A 25,870-nucleotide genomic window follows, 5' to 3' on the forward strand; every position below is an offset into this window, starting at 1 on the left:
TCACACCGATGTCAAAGTTGTATGGAAAAGTATGTTTATTGTAACATTACAGTTAATGTTACTTTTTTAAACCTATTGTTCATCACTGGAAGATTGCCTAAGTATTTTATACCTACTTTAAGAATTCTATACAAATTTCAAGTTTTCAAAATTATAATCTCGTGTATGTAAAAATTATGTACTTTGGGGCTTCCCTGGTGGCACAGTAGTTGAGAATCTGCCTGCTAATGCAGGGAACACGGGTTCGAGCCCTGGTCTGGGAGGATCCCACATGCCGCGGAGCATCTAGGTCCATGAGCCACAACTACTGAGCCTGCGCCTCTGGAGTCTGTGCTCCACAACAAGAGAGGCCGCGATAGTGAGAGGCCCGCGCACCGCGATGAAGAGTGGCCCCTGCTTGCCACAACTAGAGAAAGCCCTCGTACAGAAACGAAGATGCAACACAGCAAAAATAAATAAATTAATTAATAAGCTCCTACCCCCAACATCAAAAATAAATAAATAAAAGACGTAGTTTCTTTTTTTTGCGGTACGCGGGCCTCTCACCGTCGCGGCCTCTCCCGTTGCGGAGCACAGGCTCCGGACGCGCAGGGGCTCACGGGCCCAGCCACTCCGCGGCATGTGGGATCCTCCCAGACTGGGGCACGAACCCGTGTCCCCTCCATCGGCAGGCGGACTCTCAACCACTGCGCCACCAGGGAAGCCCAAGATGTAGTTTCTTAAAAAAAGAAAAAAATATTATGTATTTAAATGATTGTGCAGGTATGGAAGGAGAGTTTGAATGGCACTCATACAATGTGACTGTGGTTACAAAAGGGGAATGAAATAAAATGTCTGATGAAGGGGGGGTGCGACTTTTGCATTTTATGCTGTATATTTCCATGTTCTTTGACCCTCATGCAATAGCAGTGCATGTTTAAATACATTAGTGAAAAGTATCATATTAATAATTCCATGGAATACCTGCAGACTGAGAAGCATCTGAGTTGTTTAGGAAGCCTTTTTCATGTCTCTTTGTGCCCTGAAGATGTAGCAGATGGCCCATATATTCTGCATCTTGGGCTAAAATTTGTAGTATTGAATTCATGATTTCTTCCAAGCTCAGGTCTTTGATACCATCCTCCGAAGATTGATTTTCATTGTAGTTCAGGGGAATCCAGTTATTCGGTGAACTAGATGTGCCTGTGTGGCCTAAAAATTAAGAGTGAATTAGTAATGAGTTTCTGTGATTTGGTTATAGGTGTAAGAATAGAGTCTAAGATAAGAGGCAATGAATTTGCTTATTATTTGATTTCTACTTAATTCACCCTGACTCCAACTTTCAGACTTTGTGATGTTGTCACCAGCTTCTAGCCCTTGTTGACACAGGTCCATGGTTGTCTTTCTCTAGGTCTTCTCTCCCAGATGCTCTGCTTGAATTTCAGAGATAAACTTCTCAGCACCAGACAGTTTTACCTAAGAAAAGTCCTGAAAATATAGTTTATTGTTATAGAAACGCATTCAAAAGCTCTTATAAATAAATGACTGAATTTTCTATTTTCTAGAAAGTCTCTGATTTGAAAAAAAGGACATTAAAGTTACTGAAGTTCCAAGTATAATAAGTATTATTTATAATAAAAATGTTACCAAGTAACATGCTTACAGCAAAATAATATAAAGTACCAAGAATATGTTTATTACTAAAAGTTCGATGACCACTGTCCAGCACTGGATTGGTTACAATGACTCTAATTTCAATGTATCATTGTTTCCCATCATCTAGATCTCTCCAAGTATCAAATAGAGTAATTGTCTCCTGATAATTCACAATAGAGACAGTAAATATTTCCTTGAAAGTCTTTGTTCACCTGCCCTTGTTACCGACCGGGGTTCTTGGTTTCCTTAATCAATAGAAATTGATAATAAGCCTGAACAAGAAATTCAGGCAAGGCTTTATGGGGGCCCCTGCTGCAGCAGGAGGGAGTGAGAACAAGTAAGTTTCCCCTGCTCACTGGCTTGCTCCGCAAGGGGGCGAGATGGTTCCTTCTATGGGGCGAAGGTAGAGGTGTGTCCAGGGGTCAGGCCAGAGGGCTGCTTTAGGGGTATGCTCGCCCCTTTGGTGGTGGTGAGTGCAGGGGGCATGCGCAGTACCCCGCTTTTGCTCCGGACACCCTGTTTTTGCTCCCAGCTCTTCAGAAGTGGCAGTTGGGGTTTCGGTCCTTTTGTATCTTGTTGTCCATAATTTGCCCCAACGATGCACGCATGCAGTGATTTTTAGCCCCTTATAGTTTCTTTGTATTTTGTTGCTGGAGGAGAGGTGTGTCCAGGTGCGAGCCCTGCAGCAAAGGGTCCCAGGTCCCAGCCTGTCTCACACTTAGACTTGCCTGTGTGGGTGCATTTGTGGGTTCAGTGGTGTGTGCTCAGTTACGCACGCAGAAAAATTCCTCATGCTGGTGATGGACTTACGCTTAATCCTGCCTCTTGACTCTGGGGTGACGGCATCTATTCCATAAAAACTTAGAAAGTCATATGCCTTTAAAATTTTTAGTTATTTATTTTTTTATTTTGAGGACGAGTGTCTAATTTACGAGAACAACATAACACTGGAATCTACATGTTTCACCCACAGAAAGGCTTTTATCTGTTCTTGGAGAATTAAAGCATTCACAGCAATACGAACTGACTGTTCAGGTCTTGTGAGAAAACTTAAGTCAACTTTGAAAATAGTTCATCTAAGTGCCCCATTTTCTGAATTTCCACCACCCTGGGGCTGCCCGTTGGCTACATCACGAAGGATAACGGGAACCTAGTTCCAATATTGGGGGAAATGAATACCGAAAACAGGATTTTAGGGGTAGCCCTGGATTTACAAGGAAAGGGGACTGTTCCTAATTGCAGTTCTCCACTTGCATTGCTAACATTTTCCTTTTTACGAAAGTTCCCCACCTCCTCCCTCCAGAGCCCATTGCCAGGATGCTGACTGGGCCTCTTCATCGATAGCTTCTGGAAAGGGTTTTTCCGCAGTGGGTCTCCTGGAATGTTCTGCTCCAGCTCTGGAGGATGCTGTGTATCAGCCCACCGGCATGAAGTTAGGCCGGCAGTGAGCTATAAACTCCGTCACAGGGTGCTGTTCACCTTCTGTTTTAATGGTGCCAGCGATGCTGTCGTTTTCCAGGATGGGGAGGAAAAGCTGCACAAAGTCAGAGGTGTAGGGAGGTGCAATCACATCCAGCACCTCGGTCACAAAGTAGCGAATGAGGGAAATGTCGGTGTCCCCCTTCTCCAGACACCTGCGGATGTAAGTGACCACAGGGAGTACGTAGCCTTGGCTCAGCAGGTGCACCATCCTGTCCAGGAGAGTCTTCTTCAGCTTGAGCTGCTCCATCACGTCCAGCTGGGAATGCTGCGTCTCCAAGAGCTTCACCAGCAGCTGCAGGACCTGGGGGTGCAGGAGCTGGTGGCAGGTGCTGATCTGGTCCAGCAGCGCCAGGTGCACGGGGGTGCAGTGGGTCTGCAGCTGGAAGTACTTCGGCTCTGATACGCTCCAATGCACCCACTTGAGCACACCCATGGCTACCACTGGAAACCTGATACACTTATAGAGGGTGCTCAGCTCAGCCACGAGTTCAGAAGCCCCTTTGTTCTCAGCGCAACACAAACTGTGAACAGTTTCAACAGCTTTGGCCGTTGACTTCAGCTCGCCTTGATTGACGCTCACACGCCTGTCCTTCTTCCAGGTCTCCACCACGCTCACTGCATAAGCCAAGATATGGATGTACTTGTGCTTGTGGTCCGGGTTGATCCTGGCCCCTGGTTTAAAGAGTGAGTCCATGAAGAGGTCCAGGAAGGCCGGCACCCGGATGAGTTCAACAGGAGGCGGGTCCACGCTGTTAAACAGGTTGAAAAGGACAGTGACGTCGGCCGGATTCAGGGCCCCCTTGGACAACATTGCCCCAAGGGCCTGACACAGCCGGGGGTAGGAGGCAGCTGTGCCCAGTGCGAGAGAGATCCGACTGGCATCGCGGCCTCTCTCCTGGGCGAACCGCTGCACCTCCTGTGCAATCCTGCGCACGGCCCAGCCCCCCTGCCCTTCCTGGGCCAGCACGAACATCAGGACCTGGGCCACCACGTACGTGTGCTCCCCATGGCACACCATCTTAGCAAACTGAGGGAGATTTTCTGCAAGGTTGTCTTCTCCTCCATCCAAAAGTGTAGCCAGAGAGGTACAGAGAACTCTAGAAAACACTTCCAACTGCTGGCAGGCTGCCGCCACGCCGGTGATCTCCCCGTGGTATCCTGCATCGGAAATCAGCTTGACCGTGAAGTTCAGCATCAAACAGTCCGGGTGCGCTTCAGTCAGTTGGTAAACAAGATCTCTCCACGTGGAATGTGCAATCATTTGTTCAAGCCAAGTGGGGGTCTCTCCTTCTTCAGTAAAGATAGAATCTGCTTTGCGGGGGTCGAACTGTTTCATCAATAAAGTCTTCAAGTGGTTTTCCACGGTTTGCTGAACCTGCACTGGTTCAACCCCTGTCTGAATGAGCCACTGGGCCAGCAAGTTGACTGTCTGGGCCACAGCTGTGTAGTTGTCTGATAAGAGCCGGATCACCTCCTCCGGAGACCCTCCTGCCTGAAAATACCTCATCAGAGTGTTAAAGATGGAGGGTTCCATGATATAATCCCTGGTAGAAAATTTCTGCAGGCATTCTTGCTGGACCTGGGCATCCTCTTCTCCCTGTGCATCGCCCCCCTCCTGCTGGCCGCCCAACTCTGCCACGCTCTCGAAGTCGACCTGGTCCAGGTCCATGCTGACGCCTGTCAGGGCCCTCGCCGTCCTCTACCCTGGCTGCCTGTTTAGGAAGAGAAACAGGATTATTATCTGTTCCCCCTTCTTTTCAAAGCTTTAGTACTTAAAACTGATCTTTCTTGATAGGAATATGCATTTTCCTGCGTAGATAATAGGACAGTTCTACTGTCTACTTCTGTTGTAATTTGAGTCTTATGTCCCAGAGGTGATTTCATTGGCCAATTGAGATGCTTCTCTATAATGATCTCATGCTGCATGTATACTCAGATAAAATTATTACTCTTTTTAAAAATTAGGAAAAACTATACTTTCTCCAGACAACTAATATATTCTGTCAAAATCTAATCACATGTCCCTTTAACCTTTGGCACTCAAGAGATCAAAAGCAATAATTCTGAAACAAATCTTGACTCAAAGTTAGTGACTAAGATCAAATGCCTTGTATTTTTATATGCTATTGCTATGCCTCTTCATTCATTGAATCTTCCATTCAAGTTAGAATTTTCTCTTTCTTGATTTTATTAATTTTTTTCCTGCTACATATTTATTCATTTAACTATAATCTCAACACTTATACGTGGGCCAAGCAATTGTCTCTAGGTACAGTGAAAGGTTTTGGTTTTTGAGCTAAGAACAAAGGTAAGTTTTTCTAATAGTTTAAGCAGAAAGAGATTGTGGCTGCCGAGGGAGAATGGCTGAGAAGGGAGCCACTGGGGACAAGGGGGCAGTAGGGAGACAGGTATTAGGCTGATAGCGGATGTGGGCTGTAGGGAGAGGGAGGGGGAGGGGTGGAGGAGTGAGCATCACCGAGAGATACTGAGGGTCCATTGAAGGTTGGGGGCTGGTGGGGAGGGAGGGGGTGAGGCCACTGACCACCAGGTTTCTGGCTCCATCCAGGGAGACAGAGCAGTGTCCCCTGCAGACAGTGATTTAGTGGAGAAGATCCCAAGTCTACTCTGGACGGGATGAATCTACTGCCCTTTGAAGACCACTGAGGCCAGGAAATTAATGAGATCACTAAGTGAGAGGCTGAAAATTGGCCATTGTGGGCAGAAGGCAGCAAACACATAGTTTGTTTATATTGTAAAATGTTCTTTTTCAAGCAAAATCTTGAATTACAGCCAACATTTAAAAATCAAGGGGCTTGGGCTTCCCTGGTGGTGCAGTGGTTTAGAGTCCGCCTGCCAATGCAGGGGACACGGGTTCGTGCCTCGGTCCGTGAAGATCCCACATGCCGCGGAGCGGCTGGGCCTGTGAGCCACAACTACTGAGCCTGCGCGTCTGGAGCCTGTGCTCCGCAACGGGAGAGGCCACAACAGTGACAGGCCCGCATACCGCAAAAAAAAAAAAAAAAAAAAAGAAATCAAGAGGCTCAATGTTAAAATTCAAATTATGACGTGAAAAATAAAATCTGTTATGAGTGATCCTAAATCCCCAGGTGAACAACCATTGTCTGGACCTGAGGAGGACTTGCCCCCTTTAGATGGAATCTGGTTTCTCGAATCAGCTACAGTCTACACAGCCTGCTTAACTTCACCTACCAAGCGCTGGCAGACAGAAAAAAATATATAACACACACACAGGTTCATTCCCCATTTGTGACTCAGAAGATTACATATTCTCTGTATAATAAAGCCTCTCTTCCTGTTCAGCTGTTCAGTTCTGCTGCAGCTGAACCTACTCTGTTATCACTGAAATCCGTAAGTATTAGCAGAGAAAATTTACTGTTCACTGAGGATGCCTGTGGTAACTGACTGCAATAGGGTCAGGCAACTCCAGTCCCGGGCATTTGTGTTTTGTTTGTTTCATTTGCTTTTCCTCAACAAAATTCCAAAGGTCAAGGTTTACATAACGTGAGACAGAGTGAAGAAAACCAAGGAAAAACAGGAGGCTTGAGAACTTACAAGGGGATGTGGCCCTTGGAGAACAGGAGGGCCACAGAGAGAACCCAAGCTCCTCAGTCCGGGGTTTATCCAGTCTATCCCAGTCCCTGAAAAACAAGAAAAAGAGCAGCCCATGCTCACACTGCTGGTAAGATTTGTAGTTAGGATCTATACTCAGCTCTGCCAAGCTAAAAAGCCTCATGTATTATGCCATGGAATATAAGGCAGCAATGAAAACACTATGAAGTAGGTCAATAAATACTGATGTGAACTGACATCCCAGATATATTTGAGATAAATCAAATGAACACTTACAGCAGAATAAATATCTTAGATTGAAAAGCATATCTGATAAGGGTTCACGTAAGCAGACGGCTTCGCTGGGAAATTCTACTAACATGAAAATAATAATTAAACCCTTCCCAAATACAGAAGAGAAAGGAACATTTCCAGCTCACTCTAAGAGGTCAGTATTAATTACCCTGTGTTATCAATCAGGGATCAACTAGAGAAACTGAGCCAGTAGGAGATGTGTATTAGAGATTTACAGCAAGGAATTGGCTTACAGGATTGTGGGAACTGTCTAGGCAAGTCTGAAGTCCTTGGGGCAGCCGTCAGAAAAGGCAGGCTGGCACTCTTTGGCACTGATGAAGCTGCTCTCCACAGACAGAATTTGTTCTCTTCAGAGAAGCCTCAACTCTACTCTTAAAGCCTTAGTTAATTAGATCAGGCTTATTGGATTATCTAGGATAATCTTATTACTTCAAGTCAATTGATATGGATTTTAATTACATCAAAAAATACCTTAAGGGACTTCCCTGGTGGTGCAGTGGTTAAGAATCTACCTGCCAATGCAGGGGACACGGGTTTGAGCCCTGGTCTGGGAAGAGCCCACATGCCGCGGAGCAACTAAGCCCATGCGCCACAACTACCGGAGCCCACGTGCCACAACTACTGAAGCCTGCTCGCCTAGAGCCCGTGCTCCACAACAAGAGAAGCCACTGCAATGAGAAGCCCACGCACTGCAACGAAGAGTAGCCCCCGCTCGCCACAGCTAGAGAAAGTCTGCAGGCAGCAATGAAGACCCAACACAGCCAAAAATAAATAAACTAATTTAAAAAATTTAAATTCAAGGTTACTAATTCTATTTTAAAATTTGCAACTTCAAATGTGTGAGGTTCAAATCATTAGTTACATCCTTTCCCCCCCTCTCTCCTCTGTCATTTCCATCCACAATATAAACATACTGTAATTACTACCAGGTTAGGAAAGAAAAAAGTCCCTTGAATCCCACAAGGCTCTATTGCTATCACCCCATTTTTAAGTTTTCTTTTACAGGAAAAGCATTCTCTCTCTTTGCTGTTTGCTGTTTGCATGTTGGTGATTTATTTCGCTCATTGTCTCTTGAACTTACTCCAGTCAGGCTTTTACATCCCATGGACACCCCTCTTGTCAGAGTCACCAGTTAATGATCTTAACATTACAAAACTCTAGTGATCATTTCCCAGCCCTCTCTTACTTGAAGTATCCGGAGATCTCTCCACTTTAAAGGCTTTCTTCTCGTGGCTCCCAGGACCCAATCCTTTCCCGAGATTCCTTCTATGTCAATGGCTGCTCCTTGGGAGTTTTCTTTGCTTCTTCCTTCTCCTTCTCTCTACCTCTCCCTGACTTTGGACCTACTATGTCTCTCAAAGCTAAAGCCCGAGAGCTCTGAGCTCCTATATATACTGTCCAAGCACGGAAATCTAATCACAAGGATTTTGCTACCACCCACACAGTGATTAGGTCTGGATTTTAATCTCCAGGTTTATACATATCCAAACTCCCAATTCAGTATCCCTACTTGGACGTCTAATAGGTCATAAGTCAAGCTTAAAACTCCCAACCTCAACCATGATGCCCTGCACTGACCCCTGCCCCACTCTCAGTCCTCACCATTCAAGTAAAGCCAATTCCATTAGTCCAGTTGATTGAGTCAAGAACCTCAGCATCGTGACTCTGCTTCTTTTTTTTTTTTTTTTTTCTGCTTCTTTACTCTTGGTCTAAACTCAACCTGTCAAAAAAATCTGGCTTGATCCCTTGCTACGTTTCTGACTCCTATTAACACTTTCCTTCACTCATTTTGTTCCGTCCCCTCTGGTTACCTTGCTTTTCAGTTAACAAGCCAAGCATGGTCCCAACTGAGCTCTTTGCACTTGCTGTTTGCTCCACCTAGAAAGTTATTTCTCCAGATAAAAGTAAGACTTGTTCTCTTACCTTCTTCTGGTTTCTTTTCCAGTACACTTATTGACAAGGCAGTGACCAAAAATGAGGCTGCAGTCAGTGTTAGAGAAGACAGTTAGGGATTTGGGATTAGAGTATGAGAGTTAATGGAACCTCCTGGGGGGTTTATTCTGGGTTGTGATTAGGTAAATTTTTTTTTTTTTTTTTGCGGTACGCGGGCCTCTCACTGCTGTGGCCTCTCCCGTTGCGGAGCACAGGCTCCGGACGCGCAGGCTCAGCGGCCATGGCTCACGGGCCCAGCTGCTCCACGGCACGTGGGATCTTCCCGGACGGGAGCACGGACCCGCGTCCCCTGCATCGGCAGGCGGACTCTCAACCACTGCGCCACCAGGGAAGCCCTGATTAGGTAAAATTTAGATTTGAGAATTGATGAGAGTTCTTCTAAACTGGAGACCAGCCTGAAGACTTTCCAATTCAGGCTATGGATTTTGTACTAAAAGGGCTGGAAGTGATGGGGAGAACTCTAGGGCAGAGACAGATTGGGTGAAGGAGATGGAAAGACCAATAATTTGCTGGTGGGGAGGTTACAGAAATGATGGCGACTAGAACTAAGGTAACTGTCATTCAAATCTTGGATGTCAATGGGCCACAAAAATGAGCCCCAGTGGTAAAGTGGGCAAAGTGTATAAACAACAAAAAACACAAAAAGAACACGTTTCCAATTGGCACATGAAAAATGTTCAATTTAATTAAGGTGCAAAGAAACAAAATCTTAAATAATGAGATGTACATATACAAAAAAATTATTTGCATTATGATGCAATTTTATTTAAAAATATATTAATTCCATAAATATTTATTTACCACTTAGGTAATCAGCAAACTGTGTTGGGAAGTCTAGATTATATACCAAAATATTAAAATAGGGTCTTTTTCTGGCAGATAGATATGGAAGTGATTCTTTTTGTGTGTGTGTGATACTATAAAAGTTATTTATTCACTGTACACAGAACATGTCCCCTATAAAATGTACATAAAAAACACTAGAAACTATAATTTGGTGAACATTTTCTTGATTACAGAACATACTAAATCAGTTGGGATAACAGCTCTCTGTCTGCCTCAAAATAATCTAATTATAGTACCCAGAGTATCTTTTATATCTGATGCAAAATTAAATTATTTATTTATTTATTTTTGGCTGCGTTGGGTCTTTGTTGCTATGCGCGGGCTTTCTCTAGTTGCGGCGAGCAGGGGCTACTCTTCGTTGCGGTGCACGGGCCTCTCATTGCGGTGGCTTCTCTTGTTGCGGAGCACAGGCTCTAGGCATGCAGGCTTCAGTAGTGGCACGTGGGCTCAGTAGTTGTGGCTCGCGGGCTCTAGAGCACAGGCTCAGTAGTTGTGGCACATAGGCTTAGTTGCTCCGCAGCATGTGGGATCTTCCCGGACCGGGGCTCGAACCCGTGTCCCCTGCGCTGACAGGCCACCAGGGAAGTCCCTAAATACTTAAAAAAGAATTCTGAATTAATGGGAGTATTGCTGAGTGAATCAATAAATGAGAATGGTGACTCAGGGACTTTTTTTTTTTTTTTTGGCTGTGCTATGCAGCACACAGGATCTTAGTTCCCCGACATGGGATTGAACCCGTGCCCCTTGCATTGGGAACACGGAGTCTTAACCACTGGATCGCCAGGGCAGTCCTTGAATACTTATTGTGAGAATTGTTTCCTAATGTGTGTTTGAGGCAGAGTTAACAATTTAATATAACTCTAGTATATTACAGTCACTGTACAATAAATCAGCTTATTACAGATTAAAACAGATCATTTTTTCATTATTTGTATTAATGGGATGCAAATACTGGATACTTTTAAATGGTAAATAACCACAAAGTGACTTTTCTGTGATAATATATTGGGTTTCATAATTACATAAGATATAAATGGTGTAAAATATTGTTATGAATAATATATCGCAAACAAAACAATGAGGCCACAGTGTAATGATTCACTAGACTGTGCTCTGTAGACATTTATTGAATAACTGAATTTTATCTATTTTTCTCCCTAATTACCCAGTACAATTTTTGCCCACAGTAAGGGCTCAGTAAGTGTTTGCTGAATATACTGACTAGGAGAGAGGGGAGAAGAGATGGACCCTCTTAGCTGGATGTCAAGTATTATAATTGGAATTTACAGTGGGAGAATGTTTAAGATGTAAACCACATGTGCCACACAAGTAAGGAAACAAATGCCAACAAAGCAAACCATTAAGCAGAAAACACTGGCACTGGAATAAGCAAAGGCAAGATTTGCCAATAGTGAAAATAGAACTGACTTTAAGAGATACCCAAGGAAAAGTTTATATTGGACCATACCTTTTCTCACTGCATTCAGTTTGAGACAAACCAGTAGAGGCACTGTGAGAGACTATGGATGTCTTCCTTGATTTTCAGACATCCTAGTCTCCTTTTTTTTTTTTTTTTTTTAATTTTTTGGCCATGCTGTATGGCATGTGGAATGGCATGTGGCATCTTAGTTCCCTGACCAGGGATCCAACACGCACCCCTTGCATTGGAAGTACAGAGTCTTAACCACTAGACCACCAGGGAAGTCCCAGACGTCCTAGTTTCCAATAATTTAACATGGACCTGCTACCCATGAATCAATATAAACCGAATCAGATTTAGGATTAGTTTCCACAAGTACAAAGTTGAATCACCTTTTTTTTAAATTTGAATTTTATTTATTTATTTTTTTATACAGCAGGTTCTTATTTGTTATCTATTTTATACATATTAGTGTATATATGTCAATCCCAATCTCCCAATTCATCCCACCACCACCACCATCCCAAATTACCTTTTATTTGTCCTAAAATGCTTACTTTCAATGATTCCATGTAGTTTCGATAACATTCTTTTATCTTTCCAGACCGGAGTCCAAATATTCGCACAGTATTCATACTGAACACTTTCCACCCACCCTTTGGTCGCCTGAACTGCTCTTTTTTGGTTCTGTTTCTGCTTTCTCAGATCTTTCTTGAAGCATAGTAAGCAGAACTGTACTGGATACTCCTGCTGCAGTTTGGCCTATCATTGTTGGAGTAGATTCTGCTACGCCGTGGTCTTCCAGTCGGTCTATTTCTAGGACTATAAGATCTTCTATGGTTGTAATCAAAGGACTGACTTCTTGATCGCCTTCTTTTCTAACTTTGGCTTCTAGAACGTCTGTATCTGTCATAATTATCATAGAGCGATGAACTATACACATTTCCTCCCTTCCCGGGCTTTCATCCGATTTGGAGTCTTCCCATCCCCCTGTGCATACTGTATTTCAATTTGGTGTCCACAAATCCATTTTCTGTCCAAATTATGTAAAGCATCTTCGGCATCACGAACATCCTCTAATTGAACATATGCAAATCCTCTTGGGGTGAGCGTAGAAATCAAGTGGAACGTACACAGCAACTACAGGACCATAACGACCGAATTCATGTTGTAAATCTTCAGACCTGGCATCATCGGCCATGTTCCTTACAAAGAGAGACTTGTTGAGGGAGAAAGGGAGAGGGGCCCAGGTACCGGGACACGACTGCAGCATGAGTCTCAGCAGGGACACGATCCCCCGGGCAAACTGGCTGCAGCTCCGGCGACAGCAGATCCTCAGACACACACAGCCAGAAGTCTCTGCTGGAAGTGATTTTTTTTTTTTTTTTTTGCGGTACGCGGGCCCCTCACTGTTGTGGCCTCTCCCGTTGCGGAGCACAGGCTCCAGACGCGCAGGCTCAGCGGCCATGGCTCACGGGCCCAGCCGCTCTGTGGCATGTGGGACCCTCCCGGACCGGGGCATGAACCCGTGTCCCCTGCATCGGCAGGCGGACTCTCAACCACTGCGCCACCAGGGAAGCCCTGGAAGTGATTCTTTTAATTTTTATTGTTTTGCTTGTAATGTACAGGACCACTGGTGTAATACAAATAAATAGGAAAAAATAGGCTATGCATATAGTGCATCTAGCATACCCAGTTACCCAATTCTGGGAGAATTTTAAAGGAAGAAATGAGGGTAATATTAAGGGTTAGATTTTTCCTCAGCTAAGTAGAAAATTTCCCAGCAAACAAAGAATATAAATCGTTTTTGTAATGTGGTATGAAAGTTCTCTTTATGATTTGATCTCTATCGCAAACAGAATATAAATCGTTTTTGTAATGTGGTATGAAAGTTCTCTATGATTTGATCTCTATCTCAGATGATTATGAAAGTGTATTGATTGGAGATGCAGCTACTGTACAGATTATCTGGTGTGCATTGTGCAAAGGATCTAATGACTCCCTAGGTAACGTGAGCAGCAGACACTCCCTCATATCCTCCCCGCCCCCAGACACCCACATCTACAGCAACAGAGCATCCTTACACCAGTGGTTCTCAACCATTGATGCACATTAGAATCGCCTGTGGGCACCTGGGCTACATCTTAGAGCAATTTAATCAGAAGCTGGGGTGCGGGGGAGGGTTAGAATGTTTGTTTCAGGGGAACAGTAAAGTGATTCACACTATATATACACATTCTTTTTCAGATTCTTTTCCATTATGCATTATTACAAGATATTGACTATAGTTACCTGTGCTATACAGTAGGACCTTGTAGTAGTATTCATCTGTTAATCTCATACTCCCAATTTATCCCTCCCTTCCATTTCCCTTTGGTAACCATATGTTTGTTTTCTATGTCTGTGACTCTACTTGTTTTGTAAATAAGTTCATTTGTATCTTTTTTTTTAGATTTCAAATATAAGTAATATCATATGGTATTTGTCTTTCTGTTTGGCTTACTTCACTCAGTATGATAATCTCTAGGTACATCCATGTTGCTGCAAATGGCATTTTTCATTCTTTATTATGGCTGAGTAATATTCCATTGTGTGTGTGTATTTGTGTGTGTGTGTATGTGTGTGTGTGTATATATCACATCTTCTTTATCCATTCCTCTGTCAATGGACATATGGACATTTAGGTTGCTGCCATGTCTTAGCTATTGTAAATGCTGCTGCAATGAACATTGGGGTGCATGTCTCTTTTCGAATTATGGTTTTCTTTGGATATATGCCCAGGAGTGGATTGTAGGATCATATGGTAGCCCTATTTTTAGTTTTCTGAGGAACCTCCATACTGTTTTCCATCGTGGCTGTACCAATTTACATTTCCACCAACAGTGTAGGAGGGTTCCTTTTTCACCATGCCCTCTCCAGCATTTATTGTTTGTAGACTTTTTAAAAAATTATTTATTTATTTGGTTGCACAGGGTCTTAGTTGCAGCAGGCGGACTCCTTAGTTGTGGCATGTGAACTCTTAGTTGTGGCATGCATGTGGGATCTAGTTCCCACGCCAGAGACAGAACCTGGGTCCCTTCAGTGGGAGCGCAGTCTTAACCACTGTGCCACCAGGGAAGTCCCTGTAGACTTTTTGATGATGGCCATTCTGACTGGTGTGAGGTGATACTGCATTGTAGTTTTGATTTGCATTTCTCTAATAATTAGCCATGTTGATCATCTTTTCATGTGCATTTTGGCCATCTGTATGTCTTCTTTGGAGAAATGTCTATTTAAATCTTCTGCCCATTTTTTTTTTCGCCCATTTTTTGATTAGGTTTTTTGTTCACTTGTTTTTCAGAGGAAGAATCTTACTTAATTTTTATTAGTCCTTTCAAACAACCCTCTAACAATTTTAAAACTCTACCATTTATATAATGGCCCAGAACCCAGTCAAGAGGTAAAGCCATGGATTCAAATACTATTGACTTACTTTTGTGAACTTGGATAAGTTTATGCCATCTGTTTGTCTTCTCATGTATAAATTGTATAGTAATACCTGAACTGTGTGTGTCGGGGGGTTAGACCTATCAAACCCCCCTTTATTTTTAAAAAAAATTAAAAACATTTACACAATTTTGAAAGGTTACTTTCCATTTATAGTTATGACAAAATATTCGCTATATTCCCTGTGTTGTACAATACATCCTTGAGCCTATCTGACACCCAGTATTTGTACCTCTCATTCCCCCAACCCTATATTGCCCCTCCCCCATCCCCCCACTGGTGACCACTAGTTTGTCCTTTATATCTGTAAGTCTGTTTCTTTTTTGTTGTATTCACTAGTTCGTTGTATTTTTTAGATTTCACATATAAGTGACATCATACAGTGTTTGTCTTTCTCTGTCTAACTTTTAGTTCACTTAGCATAATGCCCTCATGAATCATCTCAAGAATTTTTCACACATCTTCAAAACTTGTTCTTCTCTTTCTTTCTTTATGTCACTTCCTAGGAGTTACAAGGACAGGCTAAAGGGTGAGGGGCATCAATTGTGCCACCATGGACAGCCCCACTGCTAACTGACCATGGAAGTTACCAAATTACCATGGAAGTCCTTCATCTCTGCCAGTGATTAGTGGCTTGAGGAATTCCTAAAATTGGATCTACAGTGGGGTATTCAAAGGTGACAAGTCATTTCACACGTCCAGTGAATTACAAACTTCACTGACTTCAGTTAGATTAGAAAAGGTAACTGTCCAGCAATCCTAGATGAAGGGCTAAAAGAGGTGAAGTCACCAGCCAAAAAGTCTAGCTTTCAAGGAATCTCGATCCCCAAAGCTAGATATTGTGCAGGCTGCCAAGCTGAACTAACTTAAGAAGATGGATATAGTTTATTCACTGTGAACCCCCTGGACCTAGCCTGACCCTAACACATAGTAGGAGTATCACAGTGGCAAGTGGTAGAAAGTCTGACTCATTTAATCCAAATCATTAAAAGTATATTGGTGCCCTAGTAACAATCAATGGGCTTTGTTATTAGTATTATCATTATGAACTCAAGAATTTTATGTATTTGAAACAAATCTATACCAGGTCCTTTCTAAGATAATTAGAGATGGCCTTACACTCAACAAATGCCTTATTTTAAAAACTTTTTTTAAAAATTGTGGTAAAATATACAGTAAACTTACCATTTCAACCAAAAAGAAAAAAAGAATTTTATATATTTGATATTTTTCAATCCATTGCAGTCATTAATGCTTTTTCAATTTAAAATACTATCGTATATTTTGTAATTATGTTTGTTCTATGTTGTTCTAATAAGCATTTTTATTGAAATTTTTAAAAAAATTGGGCTTCCCTGGTGGCGCAGTGGTTGAGAGTCTGCCTGCCGATGCAGGGGACACGGGTTCGTGCCCCGGTCCGGGAAGATCCCACATGCCGTGGAGCGGCTGGGCCCGTGAGCCATGGCCGCTGAGCCTGTGCGTCCGGAGCCTGTGCTCCGCAACGGGAGAGGCCACAGCAGTGAGAGGCCCGCTTACCACAAAAAAAAAAAAAAAAAAAAACTTCTTAGTCTAACTCAGTTCTTTGGCTTCAACTCGGAGACATTTCCTTCAGCTGCGAATTTACTGGACAGATTCCAACAATTCAAGGTACCTTTCTGATAGTTTGGGGGAAGATTTTCTGCTCAGAGTACATTTGGGCACAGGTTGGGGATGTCTCTCTGACAGGTAGGGGTCACTCTCCTAAGAAACCGCAGGATAGTGGGGTGGGATAAACTGGGAGACTGGGATTGACACATACACACTACTATATATAAAACAGACAACTAACAAGGACCTACTGTACAGCACAGGGAACTCTACTCAATACTCTGCAATGGCCTGTATGGGAAAAGAATCTAAAAAAGAGTGGAAAATTAAATTAAATTATAAATTTAATTAAAAAAAAGAAACGACAGGATAGGAGACAGACACAGGAAACAGTGAGGCAGGGAAATGAACACGTGTGTGGAAGGACCATCGGGCCTGTGAGCAACACACATGCAGGACTTTGCTTGGAAGCAAAGCTTGGAAGCTTTGCATTTTTCAATGCAGTATAATTGCTCATAAGAGAGAGGGGAGTAGTCCAAGCTCATTTCAGCCTTGGGGAGCCAGGGATCAAAAAGAGAAGTAAAAGGAAAAAGAGAGCTTTTATGTACATGATATTGACACTAAAAAATGAAGGAAACTTCCAGGGAAAATCTATTGGTCGATACTGTCACTATCGCAAATTCCTAAATCTGGCAAGAGGACAGGACTGCGTTAGAAGTCATTATTGATTAATTCATTCATCAAGTCCTTGCTAAAGGCCCATTATGTGCTTGGCAATCTTCTAGATCTTTGGGATACATTAGTGAACAAAGAAGACAGGGACCAGAACTGGTAGAGCTTACACTGTAGTGAGAAAAGAGAGATACTTGCAAGACTGGTGAACTTTCTCCAGAAAACAAGAAGCATAGGAATCACAGTTAACCTTTAGAATGGGTGAGAATTTTCTAAATACTTTTTTTTTTCTTTTTTTTTTTTTTTTTTTTTCTAAATACTTTTTAAATTCATAGGCAGGATTTTTTTTTCTGGAAACTGGTACCTTTTTTTTTTTTTTTTTGCGGTACGCGGGCCTCTCACTGTCGTGGCCTCTCCCGTTGCAGAGCACAGGCTCCGGACGCGCAGGCTCAGCAGCCATGGCTCACGGGCCCAGCCGCTCCGCAGCACGTGGGATCTTCCTGGACCGGGGCACGAACCCGTGTCCCCTGCATCAGCAGGCGGACTCTCAACCACTGTGCCACCAGGGAAGCCCAAGGTCATGTTTTTATTAACTGACATGAATTAACTTTAAGATACAAAGCTTTGGAGCTATCTTCCCAGAAATACCGTTAACAGAAATAATGAGTGTATCTGAGAAGCAAACTATAAGCAAATAGATCTGTGGCTATTGATCAGTTCTAAGCAGCCCCCTGCCTGGGTTCTTGTTTTAGCAGAGAGGCACCGACGGCGTCAAGGAGAGTTCTGTACACAGAGGTGCAGGATCATCTTTTTTCTCAAGCAATTATCTATGAATCTCAGCATTCAGTACAAAATGCAGAACCACCATTTGCTCATTTCTCAGTTGGAGAATCAAAAATTTTCTTTCTCTAGTCCAACTGTTAAAAAAACTCTCTGATATACCTATTTATCCGATCAACTGATAGATTGATCTATTGATAAAACATTTTTAAAAAGCCGGTACAGTTCTGCATCATAAAACGGTCCTTGCATGACATGTCCACACTCCTTTGGAAGGCCAGAACCTCCTGTTTTGCACTTAATCTCATCCTCCCTAACTGCTCAAGGTCATAACTCTGGGAATTCTCATTGCTCTCGGTTGCATCATCACTATTTCCCTCAGAACTTGATCTTTCCCGTCAGCATACAAACAAGCTATTAACGCAGAATTCTTGAGCCCTCTGGGGATATCTGATAGTAGGCATTAAAATTCCTTACGCTGTTAATTTTTTTCCCAGTTGCTCTAGAAAATGAGAGAATTGAAATTCTTGATGTAATTGTGTTCATATGAGACAATCTCAAAATTGGGTCCCACCCCATGCCTAGTGAATCAGCGTCTGCATTTTAACAAGATCCCTGGGTGATTCATAAAAGTTTGAAAAGCACTAGACTAGATCAGTGGTTCTCAACACCAGAATCACTTGAGTAACTTTAAGAAATCCTGATGTCCAGAGACCAATTAAATCAGAATTTGGGGGGGTGTAGATCCCAGGGGTCTGTGTTTTTTAAAGCTCCTTCTGATGACACCAATGTGTAGCCGAATTTGAGAACCACTGGACTAGACAGACCTTCTTTTCCTGTGTCACTGACTGACTATTTGTGCAATCTCTCTAGAGAAAGAAGATTGAAGTCATGTTGACCCCAGGAAAAGATAGAGACACTTGCTGGTATCTTACATGGTATCAGCATTGGCTAGACAAGGTCTGTCCTGACTTCCGGGACTTCCCTGGTGGTCCCGTGGTTAAGACTTCGTGCTCCCAATACAGGGGGCCTGCGTTCGATTCCTGGTCAGGGAACTAGATCCTGCGTGCCGCAACTAAAGATCCTGCACGTGGCAATGAAGATCCCGCATGCCACAACTAAGAACCGGTGCAGCAAAATTAATAAATAATATTAAAAAAACAAAAAAGATCTGTCCTGACTTTCAAGACATATTTCTTAAGATCGGCCCAGAGGAGGGCCAATGAGACTTCATTTCAAGAATGAGAAGCTGAAAAACCAAACCACACTAACTGCTATATGCAGTCATAACACCTAAGTATACAGCAACAATAAGGAAGAAATATTCAGGGATACAAATGACCAGATGAGGAAGAAAAAAAAAAGACCTTGGGGTAGATGGTGGCTAGGGGGTTGGCAGAGGGAAATGAGGACCTACCTATCTCCTAGGGTCGTTTTTAATGGTTAGTAGTTGACAGTTCTGCCCATGTCTGTTTCAGTTGACCAAGAAATGAAGTGCTTCATGGGAGCCGCAGGAGTCCAGTGGTTTTTCAACAATCATTCTAGTTACTGCTTCTATCTCATCTGAAATATTTGGTTTTAGTGAGTCAGGAAACAATGGAAATCAGACCACTTCTCCTCAGTCTTGACGAAGATTGTTATCTCCATCCATTTCTTGGAGTTTGATCTTGTTCAGAATCCCTGGTCCAGCAGCTCCACCATCCAATCCAGTATCCCATCTAAAACCAGGCATTACATTTGTCTGTAACATCCTTTAAGTCTCTTGTCATCTAGGACAGTGTGTTTGCATGACACTGACATGCTGAAGAGACTGGATACTCTTTAATGTCTCATAGTTTGGATTTTTTCTGGTCATTTCCTCCTGATATCATATAGCTTATTCTTATATTCCCTATGTTTTCTATAAACTGGAAGTTAAATAAGCTTGGTAATATTATAATCTTATTGACAACAACATAAAATCATGGATGCCTGTGTTATATAGCTTCATATCAGGAAAAGTGGAATTTCTAGTCATCCCACAATAAATATGGCTAAGGTTGACCCCTGGGTTGGTTGGATTACAGACTGATCTGGAGGGATGGATTTTTTAAAATATTTATTTATTTATTTATTTGGCTGTGCCAGGTCCTAGTTGTGGCAGGGTCTTTGTTGCCACATGTGGGATCTAGTTCCCTGACCAGGGATCAAACCCAGGCCCCCTGCATTGGGAACATGGAGTCTTAACCAGTCTTAACCAGAGAAGTCCCAGGGATGGATTTTTATGTAGTAGAAATGACTGAAAGAGGAAGGCCAGGATGCTAAACTGTCTGCAAGAGTGGTTGTAATTATAGGCCATGGTTAAGGAGGGGAATGCAGCAAGATGGCCCTAAAGGAGAGAGAGAATGTTGAGGGATTAGAGGATTAGAGGTTGTGCAAAGGTATGGAAAATTGTTGCTAACACAAGGGTCTTGCCCTTTTTAAAGCAACCTGGATGATGGGGATAAGACACCTGTTGCTAATTTCACCAGTATCTGTGTTTTCTTCTTTGGGGGTACATCGCTGCAGTACATTTCCTAGCCTTCCCTGAAGTTAAAGATGATCATGTGATTGATTCTGGCCAATGAAATGTGAACGGAAGTGATGGACACCACTTCCATTTTGGGCTCTAAAAACCTTCCCATGCATGATCCTTTCTCTCTTTCTGCATCAATCCATTGAATGGAGAAGACTCTTACAACCTAGAAAATGGCAGCACACATGCTAGAAGAAGCCTAGGTCTTGCATGTGGAAAGCCACCTCTCCGAGGGTGCTCATGTTGGACTGTGATAGCGGCAAGGACTACTGAAGTCTTTGAGGAATTTACTGTGAAAAGGAGCAAGGACATAGGGCAGTAACTGATGGTGAAAGAGTTTTAAGAGAAGGCCTATTTAGAATGGAAGAAATGAGAACAAAATTGATGTTCATAGATTATAATCCACAGAGAGGAAAAAACTGATAAAGAAGGAGATAGGGGAGGATTGTTAGAGCAACATACTTGACTAAGCAGGAGGCGATGGGATCCAATGCACAAATGCTGAATTTAGCATTAGGAGCACAGAGAGGTTGTCTGTTGTAACAGGAGAAAAGTCAGAGTACAAATACAGTAGAAGTGCTGATAAGTTAGGTTGTAAGAATCTTCTCCATTCAATAGATAGATGTGAGGGACTTCCCTGGAGGTCCAGTGGTTAAGACTTCGTGCTCCCAATGCAGGGGAATTAAGATCTCACATGCCACATGGCACAGCCAAAAAAAAATAATAATAAAATAAAAAAATAAAAAAAAAAGAGAGAAGAAATCAGCTTGATTTACTCCTTAAAAGCATTTATATATAACTTTTAAAAAATAGAAATACAAATGTTACGGGTACGCTGCCCAATTCGTTCTGGAAAGTCTAACTCATTTCTACAAGTTCAGAAGGTAACTCCACAATATAAAAATACTTTACCTTGTTAAAACATTCACTTTATAATACTCCTATTACAAAGTATGCTGAAACGAAAATACTTGAAATGAGTCCTTTTTGCACATGTTTCAGATAGTTTTATGGAAGGAGCATAATTTCCTCAAATGACAGGCGTGTTTTACATTTTGATAGGTATAGCTGTCCTCCAAAATAGTTTTGTTTGAAAAGTAACTAACACTCGCTGTGTGAACCACAGTTGCCCAGGTCTTTGGCTTTGATGGGATTGGGTTGGGGTTATGTTAGGTGTCAAGGTTAGGTGTCTGAAAGGGTTTATTCCTCTGTAACTAGTCAATCCTAAATACCACCAGCAGAGCTTTCAGCTCAAGCCTAATAGTTATTTACTTCCTCATCAAATTCATCATCAAGGAAGATCAATAGGGGTATTTGCAACATATCCAAAAATTCTCATACTTTTCCTGAGTAAAATATTATTGCCTCTCAGTTAATGATCCTCAAGGCCCAACCATACACACTTTTCCCCTTTTCCACTTCTGGGAAATATTCCTAATCCATCAAGACAGAGCTAGTCTCAACATAATGCTAAAAGCTTTTGCATGATAATGAAAGATTGTTGAGGACAAATATCTCAGAATACTTATTATCCCACATGGAAACAGTGGTTCTGGGTAATAAACACATACTTAATAATTTGAGTATAACACCCCTGGACCATGTTTCAAGCCTCTCCCATGTTGCTGTCTATTTCCCCGCCCATCAATAGCTTTCCCCGAGGGGTTCAAATCATAGTCCTGTTCAACTACCTCCATTCTTGACGTGTCTCTTTAAGGATGGGAATCAAAATTCGAAATGCCCTATACAAGGGAAAAATCTGTGTATTCTCCGAGTAAGTGCAATCTAGTCAGTACACTGGCAGAAGTAATAACTGTTTTGTTCATGGAATGATTCATTGATATTACCTGTATGTGTCTTTTTCTCTTTATTCATATGCAGGTTTTTATAGTCTCTTCCCAGGAGCAACAGGTGGTGGTTGGGGAGGGGTGGGAGGGCCACAGAAATCTGTCAAAGGAACATCAAGAGCTCCAAATCCGGGCCTTCCCTGGCGCTCCAGTGGTTAGGACTCCACATTTCCACTGCAGGGGGCATGGGTTCGATCCCTGGTCGGGGAACTAAGATCCCACATGCCGTGCGTGGCACAGCCAAAAAAAAGGAAAAAATTTGTATATCTTTTTTTAAATTTTATTTATTTTTTTGGCTGTGTTGGGTCTTTGTTTCTGTGCGAAGGCTTTCTCTAGTTGCGGCTGGTGGGGGCCACTCTTCATCGCGGTGCGCGGGGCCTCTCACTATCGCGGCCTCTCTTGTTGTGGAGCACAGGCTCCAGACGTGCAGGCTCAGTAGTTGTGGCTCACGGGCCCAGTTGCTCCATGGCATGTGGGATCCTCCCAGACCAGGGCTCGAACCCGTGTCCCCTGCATTGGCAGGCAGATTCTCAACCACTGCGCCACCAGGGAAGCCCCCCCCAAATTGTATATCTTAAAAAAAAATAATGTGGGTTGTGCATAGGGACTTACTTCCAAGGGTGCAGTAAAAATGAGGAAAAGAGTAACTTTATGGTGGAGAAACCTGACCATCACTTCCTCAGCCAGGTGATCAAGGTCACCATTAACAGCAATGAGCAAGTGGATAATATGTACCCTTCATGTGTTGTGATGAAAATGTCATGTTACCTCTGGTTTTCCTTTCCAAAATCTACAGCCCAATTTATCATGAGAAAAACATCAAACAGATTCCAACAGAGGGACCTTCTATGGAATACATGCCCAGTGTTTCTCCGTCAAGGTCACCAGAAACAAGGAAAGTCTGATCCACTGTCATCATCTGGGGAAGTCCAGGGGGACTAGACGTGACCTGCTTAAGTCCTGGAACAGAGAAAGAACGTTAGGCAAAACTGAAGAAGTCTGAATACAATTTGGCCTCAGTTAATAAAAATGTATCCCTACTGGTTCATTCATTGTGGCAAATGTACCACACTAATATATGATCTTAATAACAAGGGCAACTGCATGTATAATATATACAGGGGATCCTCTGTGCTACCTTCTCAATTTTTCTGTAAATCTAAAACCATTCTAAAAAATTAAGTTTCTTTTTAAAAATTGCAGAAATGAGGTGCTAGATGGTCTCACCTTTTTCCAGAGAAAGACTTACTTTCGCTTCTGTCAGTCCTTAGGAAGTAAGAGTCTATTTTCAGTTCTCTTTTATTCCTAGGGTGCTGTTTGTTGGGTCCGAAAGTCCGGTTTTTCCCTGTTGCCCCGTGAGACTTCTGAAGACTCTGTTCAGTTTATCAGTCTCCTGGTTGCCCCTTTCTTTGCAGATATCCAGACTCTCAGGCACTGTTTAAGAGTCAGCAGATGCCATGTTCAGACTCCCCTTGTCTCTGAGGTCTCGGTCCCTTACATTCCTTGCTGCAGGGAAAGCTCTCTGATGCTTTCAGATAGTTGCCTTTCTGTCTCATCCAGGTTCCCTAGTTGTTCCCAGCAGATGACTGGCCTGACACAGCGACTCATCTTCATCTTAGCCTGAAGCTTCTGCTTCTCATCTTTGAATTTGCCTTCCAGTCCTCATTGATTTCAAAATTCTGAAATACTCACGCTTTCCACGAGTCCCAGGGCTTCTCCTTAGGGCCAGCCAATAATTTAGTGGTAGCATTTTAAACATCAATCAGATTAGAAAATTACATAGATGCTAAAAATGATAAAGAACTATGTAGGGAGCAGTTAGAGAGCCAACTAGGAAAAAGACAAATGACGTGACCAAAATCACATTACGGGAAAGTAAAAAGCACTGGTATCTAGTCTACTTACTCTGATAGAGTAAATTCCTTTCGGCATATCCCATAATGACCCTAACTGTATGAGCAGGAAAACAAAGTACTAAAATGAGAACTAACACAGATGTGTTTACTTTCTCTAATTCCATCAGTCATAGTTTTTAGTGTTTCCCTCTTCATTGCTTTCAGGATTATTCATCTTATATTGGCAACATACGTTTTCACATTTTACTCCTTTATTTATTGATCCATTCTGGAAAAGAGACATGTGGATTAATTTGTTTATCACATTTCAATTTGGTTATGACAATTTTGGAACCAACTGCCATTGGGTGGGTTTCCTTTAGACAGGAAATATATGGCAAGGGAAAAAAAGGAGGAAAATAAGACAACTTTTTTTTTTTTGGCCGCACCACGCAGCATATGGGATCTTCGTTCCCTGACCAGGGATCGAACCTGTGACCCCTGCAGTGGCAGCGTGGAGTCTTAACCACTTGACCACCAGGGAAGTCCAAAATAAGACAACTTTAAAGCAATATTTTAAACAAAGTAACTTAGTTTGTGAGTAATAATATTAAAAATAGTACTATATTTCATGTTTTATTAACTCAGAAATTGGATGGATATGTCTTACAGTCTAAGCATCATAGTTTATTTTCATCTTTATTTTCTTAGTGGTCCATTAAATGATAATAACATATAAGATATTAAATTATATAGTATTAGCTAACATTTATTGTTTATTATGGGTCTGGCACTATTCTCAGAACTTTTTTGTGTAATCTCCTCTCATTTTTTTTTTTTTTTTTTTTGCGGTACGCGGGCCTCTCACTGTTGTGGCCTCTCCCGTTGTGGAGCACAGGCTCCGGACGCGCAGGCTCAGCGGCCAAGGCCCAAGGGCCCAGCCGCTCCGCGGCATGTGGGATCTTCCCAGACCGGGGCACGGACCCGTGTCCCCTGCATCGGCAGGCGGGCTCTCAACCACTGCGCCACCAGGGAAGCCCTTCTCTCATTTTTATACTAGATTAAGAGGGGACAGATTGGTGTCTTATAATCAAAATAGCAGTAAAATAGATATCAGAGAGAAGGTTCTCTGAACATATTGTCTATCCCTTTCACTTAGTCAAACTGGTCCAAAAGAAGTCAATTACTTTTTCTTTGTTAACCCCATGTGTTCAAACAAGATTAGTAGTATCTGCTCCCCCTAACATGTGGAGCAATTAGGAAGATATTGGGTTCAAATACTTGGAAAAGTGTAAAGAAAAACATTCTTTCTGCAGAGTTCTTCTCTGGGGTTAACTAGTTATAAAAATCCTGGAAATATGTTCCTTCTTTCTTCTTTCCCCATTTTAGAGACATACAAAGAAATGTAAAGCAAAAACATCAAAATAGGCTTCCCTGGTGGCTCAGTGGTTAAGAATCTGCCTGTCAATTCAGGGGACAACGGGTTTGAGCCCTGGTCCGGGAAGATCCCACATGCCATGGAGCAGCTAAGCCTGTGCGCCACAACTACTGAGCCTGTGCTCCACAACAAGAGAAGCCAGCACAATGAGAAGCCCACTCGCCACAACTAGAGAAAGCCCACTTGCAGCAACAAAGACCCCACACAGTCAAAAATAAAATAAATAAATTTATTAGAAAAAAACCCATCGAAATATATTTCTTCCATATTATATGAATTTTATTACTTCTTTCCTATGGAAACCATATTCCTTGTGCTTGCTCATCACTTAAAAGGAGGAAAATATTTACTAAAAATTCTCCTATAATAATAGCCTGTATTTATGATATGGGCTGTGTGTGTGTATTATGATTTACACACACACACACACACACACACTGAACATGCATA

General features: G+C 42.5%; 2 pseudogenes; both read right to left on the reverse strand.

Moving 5' to 3' along the window:
- Positions 1 to 3,049: 3,049 nt before the first annotated feature.
- LOC111176716 (negative elongation factor D pseudogene) lies at positions 3,050 to 4,853 on the reverse strand (annotated as a pseudogene).
- Positions 4,854 to 11,026: 6,173 nt separating this feature from the next.
- On the reverse strand, positions 11,027 to 12,633 carry LOC111176722 (serine/arginine-rich splicing factor 10 pseudogene; annotated as a pseudogene).
- Between the last annotated feature and the right edge of the window lie 13,237 nt (positions 12,634 to 25,870).

This window comes from Delphinapterus leucas, chromosome 11 (assembly GCF_059928025.1).
Source record: "Delphinapterus leucas isolate spDelLeu-1000000601 "Yukka" chromosome 11, BTC_Dleu_Yukka2, whole genome shotgun sequence".
Classification (NCBI taxonomy): Eukaryota; Metazoa; Chordata; class Mammalia; order Artiodactyla; family Monodontidae; genus Delphinapterus; species Delphinapterus leucas.